This window comes from Coccinella septempunctata, chromosome 4 (assembly GCF_907165205.1).
Source record: "Coccinella septempunctata chromosome 4, icCocSept1.1, whole genome shotgun sequence".
Lineage (NCBI taxonomy): Eukaryota > Metazoa > Arthropoda > Insecta > Coleoptera > Coccinellidae > Coccinella > Coccinella septempunctata.
Window position 1 is genome coordinate 25,252,258 of NC_058192.1, and position 9,640 is coordinate 25,261,897.

The window sequence follows — 9,640 nt, forward strand, 5'->3', positions numbered from 1 at the left end:
TGATAATAAATTCATGTTAATCTGACGGTTTGCGTGGTGGGGCTGGCAGTACTTTAAAATGGTGAAACAAAATTTTTTCGAGCGGGTCAGATTTTTTTGAGGATATGTTAATTGAACCCAAAAGAAGCTACTTTTCAAGGGACTGACAATTCGGACGTGACGCAAGGTAACATCGGTCCTTTAAAAATGCAAAAAAAAATTTAACTTACACATACTTATCGAAAGTGTCAGATCTTCATGAAGATGGTTAATATCGGTATTGACCCATTTCTGACACTAATCAGAGGGGTTTTCTTAATCTGACAGTTTGAAGATGACAACAAGGAATTTTTTTTAAATATCTACCTTTCTGTACCTCTACTCGTTTCTGTGTTCATTATGAAAGTCGTAGATAATAAAATTCTATTCAACTTTTGTCTGAAGAAATTTTACATACTCTCAACCGTTTTCGAGTTAGCGGTCGATAAGGGCGAAGAGCTTAGCCACACATGCAAAAGGCCAAGGTCAATGCAGAATCCCAGTCTAATGTACATTCATCGCCATATATCTCAAAAACGTTCCAACGTAGAAAAAATTGCTTCGGACAAAATTTGTAGAAAATGTTATGCTCTAAAACTTTTATGAAAAAAATTGGAAGCCTAGGAGAGGAGGTAATATAAAAAAACTGATTTTTGTGACCTTTATGGCCTATTTCTATTGTTTCGTCTTGCTGAAACTGCAAGATTATATTTTTTCCGTTATTCTTGAATCATTAGCTTCAAAATGAGAAAAAAAGCCACCGCGCTCGAGAATGTACACGTGACGTTTTTTTTGCAAGTTTGGCGCCCCCTCATAAATTTTAGTCACGCTTAAATTGTCGGAGAATATATATTTTTCAACATGTAGTTAACCACATATATCTTAATCTGACACGCTCGAGTATGTACAATGATCGTTTTTTCTAACTATTCTGACAGGCTGTCCTAGAGCCTTTTATACAGATCTAATTTTTGGTAGAGGTACTCTACAGTGTCCATGGTATCTCCCCTTATATTAATCTGACGCGCTAGAGTAAATCCCGATTTTCCCTCTTGGGCTCCCCAACTAAGAAGCGAATAGATATTGGATGTTCTGATTTTGTTGCTAGCTCTCATAACTTTTGTGTTCTTCGAAAATGTGTATTAGTAATATATACTATTGCCGATGTTGGGTCCAAATCTAAAATTAATCATAGATTGAGCTGAGCCACTGCGGATAGCAAAGGAGTTTAGAAGATAGAAAATAAACGATTCAATGAATAAAAGAGAATGTAGCAGGAACTGATGGGGTAGGATATTATTCAATATTTCACAGAATGAAAAGGAAAAACCAGGGGTATTTCGGAATGTATATACGTTCCGCAGCAAAGTATTCATTGCGCTTGGAGAATTCAGATTAATTTCGAGTTCCGCACAGTTCAAAGTATTCATAAACAATTTCAGTTATGATTAGATAGGGCGATAAATAACTCATTTCGGCTGATCTCTGTGAGCGAAACGAGAGAGGATTTCAACAAGGGCCGATGTAGCCTTCGCATTCCTCGAATGGAATGCTGTACAAAGAAGGATATCAACGATCGCGAAACAGAATTCCTTTTTTTCAGAAGGGATTCCACTTACCATTACATCGCCGAAATTGAAAATACGGATTGTTTCAGTTTTGGGTCGACGAATGCTTGAAGGTATGTTCATTTTATTCGCACTCTAAAGTATAATGGGATCTAAGAAAATACTGAATAAGAGGATCGTGGTGAGCTCAATGCGTTTTCGATATCACGGTGTTCTGAAAAAAACTTTTTTGAATCTAAGTTATTATTGAGATATCTATGTAAAAGTAATCAAATACTATCACTTTATAGTGATACCTAGTAGGCTGTATCTTTACCATGGTTATATTTTTAAGTTTTGTTACTATGTATATTCCAAAATTTGAATGAGATATCGATTACCACACTGTTAATCTTATACCACTTATTCCACTGACTATTAGAAATAATTTACTTTGTCTTTGAATATATGAGAGACTTCAGGACTTGATTCGTCCTTAAAGAATTAGTAGGGGTACTTCATATTTTATTTTTTACTGGTTCTGAGAAACACTGAATATAACTCTACATACATGTAGATATCCTTCGCATAATTTTTCCGGACACTCAACTCCATTATTAGAGATTTTTCATAATAATATGTTGCACCTCTCGGTGCACCCTATCCAAGAAATTGAAAGAAAACTGATCAGCCCTACTGTCCCTATACATGTAAGTTTTAATTTACTCTAAAAGTATTGAATGCGTCGAAATTTTACAAGAGAAATTTTTCTATTGAAATAAATGGGATGCCATAAAACTTATTAACTCTTCGAATATCTTCCTCACGTAAACAATAATCGAAGAAAAACAGTACAAGTTGTTATTTTCAACCCCTAAGAGTGAAGTTGAAAAATTGTGCGAAGAATATCTACATTACGTCATACTACACATTTTTATTTTCACTTTTATAAAATTTGAAACTGTCAAGTCCTCATCCCCTTCAAATTGTGGCTACTTTGGAGAAGATTTATTTGAAGTAGGTACCTCTACTAATTTCCATCGAGAAATCAAGTACCTACTTATCTGATATTTCTCGAAATATCAAAACAATATAATAGGTTTGTACAAAAGTAAATATAGCAAATACCTAGTTCAAGTCAAAAATTTTATGCTTCGTAAAAATGGTTTACAATGAGAAATTCGATTATAAATAGTGATAAAATAATTTCAGTTGTAAAGAATAGATGAGATCAGCTGAGTCAAATACATTAGAAAAAATTCTCAATTTCCTGATATATTTATGGATGAATTATTATTGAACTGGGTAATATTCAACGATGTGGAATGACAAATGTAAATAATTTGTCGAGGGCTGAAGTACCAAACTGGCGCTTCTCTGGGTGGCGGATAGGAGGCTTGCCACTTACACTGACTGTATTTATAAGGAGGAGGCTAGCAGGTAAATAACATAGGCTCGTTGTGCCTAAAAACTCAACTGGCAGCATTCCATGCCGCCAACAAAGTTTTCCTGTCCCAGCTGTAGTAGTCTCGGGTCCATTCTGTTATAGCAACGCTTCCTGATGACCGTCCATACTTATGTCCCGAGAGCGAGTGTGGTGGGGGATGGGGGTCTTAGTATGACCAACAGGACCGAGAGGAAAAAACCTGATCAAAAATTTTAAATCCAAGACGAGAAAGCAGGCTGAGGAATGCGTGGCTAGATAGAACACCAACTAGTCTCTACTGGTTCCGACCTTGGAGCACCAGGATGAACTCCATTGCATAAACCCTTACTTCCGCTTACTAGCAACTCGTGGGACCATTAAAAATGATTTAAAAAAACCACTGAAAAAAGGGTATAGGCAACCACGACCTTCTCAACCGGGCACCCTGTCAGACGACCGAAAAATTATTCGTTGTTTGAGCCCAAACTGAGACAACCAGGTGACAGAGAGGACCTACTGAGGAAGGGGCTCAATCTAGCTGGATTGTGGAGGTACCTATGACACTTTCATCGAGGGATAGAACCTATATAAGGAGGCTAGAAAGCAGGCGCCCAAACCCGATAATTGGCCGCAAAGAGTTTGCGACCAATTTCACATGATAATTATTGCGGATATCGAGCAACTGGACTAGTGAGAATGCTATTACTTATACCATAACAGGCTAAAGAATGAAAAAAAAAAAAACAGAAGACGGTTGTTGCGAAAAACAGGCAAGCCACTGGTTATGAAGCAGCAGTCAAAGCAAGAAATGCGGCGATCAGGGTAGCAATAAAGCCCCAGCAATACCCTGGGTTAACCTGAAAGCCGAGGAACTCTTCACTCTGGCGGAAGAGATGTGCCAGGGCCCAAAAAGGGGGTCCACTTCGTTGGCATTCATTTCCTTTGTGGAATGATGTAATGATGATGAATTATTGTGTAAGTCAAGAGTTGGCAGACTGGCTCATAATGTCAGTACCGCATTTAAAATCTCAGATTGGATACCAATATAATGGTCTTTTTCCCAAGAAGCCTCGTGATAGAACCGGAGAAGTGTTCAAAACTCCATACCCAAGACTGGAGGCAGGGAATGTGCTGCACTCCAAAAAGGAGGTTAAGGTACGATCTTCGCGATTGAGATAGATCCCTAATCTGAGGGAGCCCTTAGGATAGAGGGATGCTATCAGAACTGAACACTGGGATGTGGAGATGCCCTCTACATCCCAGGATCTGAGACTGACAGGGCTCCTGGGGAGGCAGAGACTTCCTCTACGCCACAGGAGGATTTATTGTTTCTTCTGCATCCCCGCATTCATAACAAGGACATTCAACTGAATTCCATCTGAAAAGTATGTTCTACACATCTGAGTTGGTGTGGGTCTTTCACAAATTTTTCTTTGTGCAGTTCCCTGAAAACAATTTTTACCTTTTTTTAGAAATCAGAAAATTAACACAAATGAATTTGAGCAGATATTCTATGGAATCGAGAAGACAATCAGAAAAATGTTGGTGATATTCTCCTATCTATAATGCCAGCATGATATCCGCATACAAGGTAAATTTAAGTTCGAATAAAAACTCGAAAGCTTGACCGAACGACGCGGAGCTTCGCAGTCTCTTGCGAACAAGTATAACTTTCCACACTTGTTAGGAAAATAACTACTGGAAGATCCTGTGCCAAGGATTCACTCTTTGAATTTTTTCGCAGCTATTCATCTACACACGGTGTATCACACAATATATTCATATTTGCAAGATTCCATCCCAAGTAGAATAAGTAATGTTTTCAACTTATGTTTATATCTTTCGGTTAGGCCCGGTACTTTCACCTTCGAATAAATTTTATTCACTGTCAATAAGTATTTCCTATCTGAAGGATACGTTATTTCGGTGCTTTCAGATGAAATTATTTGACGAATAACAATTCTGTGAAAACACGGTATACTACTTTTCACTGATTAATGTAAAATAAGGAACCGCATTGCAGAAATTGTCATAATTTCAACTAGAAAGCAGATATTCCGTGAAAATCACACAAAAAATAACCATACATCCAGAATCTTAAAAATTCAACCAATAATGACGTACCGACATTCGATCTATGACAAATAAAATTTTATTAACGAGTTTCAATGACAGATTTATTCGATGAATAACGCTATCTGAAAGTGAAAAGACTGCATCTTTACTTATCCTAAGAATAAGACTTATTTATCGAATAAATTTAGTTATTCGCACGTGAAAGTACCGGGCCTTAGGAAAATAAGTATTTTCTACTCCGGTACATGTAAACCTACTTTCCTGCACACACACACACACTATAGACCATATTAGTGAGGTTAGGCGGGAAATTTGAATCGCGATCCATCCGTGGATCTGGTCCCTGAATTCCCTATGCATTTCTTATGGGACTAAAAATGCCGCGTACTTCTCGCCTGTTTTTGGATATTTTAGCGAATTTCTTAAGATTTATTTCTGTTGGAATGTGTTCTATGATCCTTTCTTAACAAGTTGAAAACAAAATTTCGTAATAAAATGGTATATTTTTTTAATAATGGATCAATATAAAATTGGTCAGTAAGATCCATGGAAGTTTGTCGTAGCTTCATTTCGTTTCTAACCTCTGAAGCTGACATCATTCTAACGCGCAAGCGTAGCATGTCATTTTCTTTGTTACGGTTCATGATTGACGTATAGCAGAAATGATCTACGACATACGGATATATTCCGTATAATAATGTGTTCAATTTTGATTTTAGGACATATAAAAGTATATTGTGATGTAAAATGTACTTGGAAACAACCTCTAATAATTGCGGCACCCAATTTTGCATGTCTTTATATTAACATTTACTTCTAACTAGCGATATTCCATCTTAAAGTCGATTCCTATGTAAAAAAATTTGAATATGGATCTCCCGCCAACTGAGTAATTCTAACCTCACTAATATGGTCTATAGTTTCCAAAGTGAAACTTTCCAGCATTAGTGCTGGGCTATTGGCCGAGAGTGATATTTTAGAGTCTGAAAGTTCATAGGGTTTGGGCAATCGATAGCGTGCAGGAAAGTATCGATTTCCACTGAGGAAAATAACTCTTTTATGGAATTCATATCAGAATATTATCTGATAAGAGGAGGGTGAGTTATAAATGTCATTTTTTTGTAGACATTACTTCAGTTAACATTGTTTTATCTATAAACCTGAATAATGAAATGAAAACGATATTTATGTTGATTTATAAATTCGATGTTTGTTTGTCTACAAAATATTCTATTTATCTTATATTCTTCTTCGATCAAACAGGTAAGTTTCATGGTTTTCATGTTGCATTACTTCACTTTCATGCAGCAGCACCGCCACTGGAGACATACATGTTCGATGGAATTGTAGGAACAACACTTCACTGAGAGTAGCGATACTTATCATCCTTCGAACGATATTTCCAGCATTTAATAAAAATTCGTACATCAATCAACGTGTCAACCAGAATAAAATTTCTTGTACAGAACCTATCTGGTCGGATTCCACATTCCCTCTAAATCCGTGAAATGAATTCACCTTTCTGAAATCGGGTTTTCAGTGATTTGTTGGCCTGTAGTTACATTTCATCTGGTAATTACAAGGCTATTGGAATTGTAACTTTACTGTTCTGGTGAGAAATCGAATACTCGGAATTTTTTCTGGTGATTAAGTTTCCAGTTGAAAGAGCAGGGTTTTTGGGTGCTAGGAATTTCCGTGCTTGCGTTCGAATAATATTCATTCGCTAATGAGAGAAAATATCGTATAGCTCGTAAATAAAGTTTTACTCTTCAAATGCGTATAATACGGGGTGATACCAAATAATTAGGAAAGTTTTTAGGGGTTGATTAATTGGCGAAAACTAGACTGGATCTTCCATCTGGATTGAAGGCCTTTCCACGAAAGGTTAGACACTTTCAATAATGAGAAATAATTATAATTAGTGCTGAAGACTTAAGAAAATGGCATTTTGTGGACTACCAATGAGAAGGCTACAATTAAAATCAAAGCCACTTGACAGCCACATACTAGATTTTTTCGATCACAGAATATTTTTTTGACTTTGATTTCAGAAAGCAAATGCCTGAGAGCTTCAGTTTAAATGAAAGCCTCCCTTCAATTTTCGATAAGGAATCGCTCTCTGAAAACTTTCGCACTTGTGCGGTAACACCCTGTAGAATAAAATTGAAATATCAAAAAGGGAAAAGGCCTGATGTGAGTTCGCTGTAGATATGTAAAAAAAAAGTAATGTTCGATTTATAAAAAAAAAATTACAGAAACTGTTCATTATTCCGGAAAAAAAATTGCAAGTTTTTCGGAGTTCTTCACTTTTTCTGAATTGAGCACCCAAAGATACTCATATTTGACCAGAAACCGTTACTTAAAAGTTTATACATAACTGACCACACTCATTCGAATTCTGCTCAAAAATGCTTCGAAAACGGGGTATATGTCATAAGCCGAAAATGATTTAACCGGTATCATCTACGCGGCGCAATGTATGTTTGTCCAGTTTATGATAAAACCCTTTGACTTGCTCAATTATTTTAACTAGATCCAGAAAGATTCTAGAGATCGAAAGAAACACTCTTTTTCTCTACCCTTTTTTCCGATTCAGCCCTGATAATGATCCTAATGAACTGTGCAACCCCTGGAAAATCAATATGACCTTCAGAATAACTAGCTTAATCTGTAATACTATACATCTGTGGATCTTTTGAACAGAGTTGTTTAAGCCAAAGAGCCAAAGTACCTAATTTTTCATCAAATTACTCGAAAACGGCGCATTATACGAGGAAATATAAGGAATAATTTTATTTTACAAAATGTTCAAATATTCATAAGATAGCGTCCAAGATAGTTTGGAGATTTTTGGTATTGTTATGGTACGTAATTAATGGTCATTATGAGAAAACTGGAAGACGTGGGTGATATCTTGTGTTCGAAAAAGAATCATGAAATTATAATGAAAAACTAAATTCCCAAATTCATTTGATTCGATAAAACCGTTTGTGAGAACTAAAAATAAATTTTTTTATATGGTTTTTCAACAGCCTATACCTTTCAAACCTCGCTGATTCGGAAAAATGGTATAAGAAAACAGTGTTTTTTTACCTTGAGAATCTACTGTTGAAATAATTGTATAAGACTCGCCCTGTATAGTGTACAAAATGAAAGAAATTAATATTTTTTTGTAGAAAACTAACATCCCAAGTACACATTTTTTTCAATACAACGGTTGCGGAAATTGTCTATTCGGTGTAAAAATGACCAATTTCGCTACTTTATGTGTTCAATGTTCAATATATTATAATGTATTGAATGATTCATACAAAATTAAAAAATATCACCAGAACGATTATATCAATATATATATATAGGTTTTCTCGAAGAATGTCTCATATAAAAAAGTTGTAGGGCTGGTAAAAATCTACTCGCGATAAATGGAATCACCCACAGACATTTTTGACATAATTTGTATAATTGTCAATTTGTAGGCATAAGAGGGCGATTTTCGAAATTTATTGAAAAATAGAGCCATTTTGCCATGGTTTCTATACGTTTCAGTTCAAAGCTGACACATTAAATTGTTTCTGGAAATTTATTTAGTGTTCAGTAACTGATCAAAGTGTCAGGAAATATAGGAATCTTATGATTATGTTATAATATATGGCTAAAAAAAAATTTCAAATTGATTCCACAGTCGAAATGAGTAATGAGTTCGTCTTGAAAAAATTAAACTATTAGTCTCCACAACTTTGTGGACGGCCCTGTATTTTTCAATATTTTTTCAACGAATAATATGCCCTTCAATATAAATAGTAGATAGGCTTTATCATGTGTTTTACCTAAGTTTTATTTCAAAAATATAAGTTATCAGACACATGTTTTATTATCATGATCATCATCATTATAATCATAATACACCTACTAGATTAAATAAGACCAAAATCATGGTCAGCATCCAATCTTTCTCGTCCAAGTGGTATTTCTGTTAAAAATTGAGTGATGGTTGTTTGCTAGTTCTATTCAGATTGCAATTTTTGTATATTTTATATCAGAGGGTGCCATGTGCTAAATTGATTTAGTTTATCATATGTTATATTGTTGGATGACTTAAAGTAAATTGCTCGCAAACTCGTATTCAAGTGCTAGATGTCTCAAAAGCTAAAGCTGCCTATAGTAGTAAAAACTCTTACAACACTTGAGCTCCTCCATGACCTCCCTGATCGAATCTATCCAAGTCATGTTTTTTCTCCTCGAACGTAGAATCGACCTAAACACAAATTTATCTTTCCGAACATTCTCAGGGAATGCTACTTTCTCATGATATTCCACCTACCCATATTTATTGCCCAGAGGTGTTGGGTTGGCATTTTGAGAAACAGAAATCGAGAACCCGCCGCCTGCTCTCAAGGCAATAAAGTCTAAATTTTTGTGGTTTTACGAAACTGAGGAATTTACGCGTTTACATTGATTTAATTGTTATTTCTTGGTCCAATTCAATCCTGGCTAATAAATTGCCGTTTGAAGTTTCTAACGAAATCCATGAGGCAGTAGTGAGTCGGGAATTGTTGACCATAGATCTTGATTG